This window comes from Apium graveolens, chromosome 4 (genome assembly GCF_009905375.1).
Source record: "Apium graveolens cultivar Ventura chromosome 4, ASM990537v1, whole genome shotgun sequence".
NCBI classification, from domain to species: Eukaryota; Viridiplantae; Streptophyta; class Magnoliopsida; order Apiales; family Apiaceae; genus Apium; species Apium graveolens.
The window spans coordinates 99,050,060-99,050,711 of record NC_133650.1 but is presented as its reverse complement, the minus strand read 5'-3'; positions in this window follow the sequence as shown (position 1 = coordinate 99,050,711).

The window sequence follows — 652 nt, the reverse complement described above, 5'->3', positions numbered from 1 at the left end:
GACTGAACAACCTTTTGTGGAACAGCCCATTCATAGATCAGGGAGAGTGTCTCGCCAACCTGAGAGGTAATATGGCCTTGTCATTGAGAATGACAATGAGTTGTCAATCATTTGATGATGACGACCCTGTGACCTATAATGAGGCTATGAGTAGTGTTGACTCAGAGAAATGGCATAGTGCCATGAAATCCAGAATGGAATCTATGTATACGGTATACAAAAGATAGATTATAGCAGATGGCCAGGTGGAGACCTATAAAGCCAGGCTTGTGGCAAAAGAATTCAAACAAAGGCAATGGATTGACTTTGATGAAGCCTTTTACCTGTAGCCCTGTTATAATCAGTTCGGATTTTGCTTGCGAATGCTGCTTACTACGACTATGAGATCTGGCAAATAGCCAGATGGTTTTCTTTCCAAGGGAAATGAAAACCTAGTATGTAAGCTGCTGCGAACCATATGTGGTTTAAAGCAAGCTTCTCGTAGATGGAACATCCGTTTTGATGAGACAATCAAAGAGTTTGATTTTATCAAAAACGTGGATGAACCATGCGTCTACAAAAGGGTTAGTGGGAGCGCGATAACATTTCTTATATTGTATTGAAATAGAGTTGACACACATAACAACATAGCAGACCCACTCACAAAGCTACT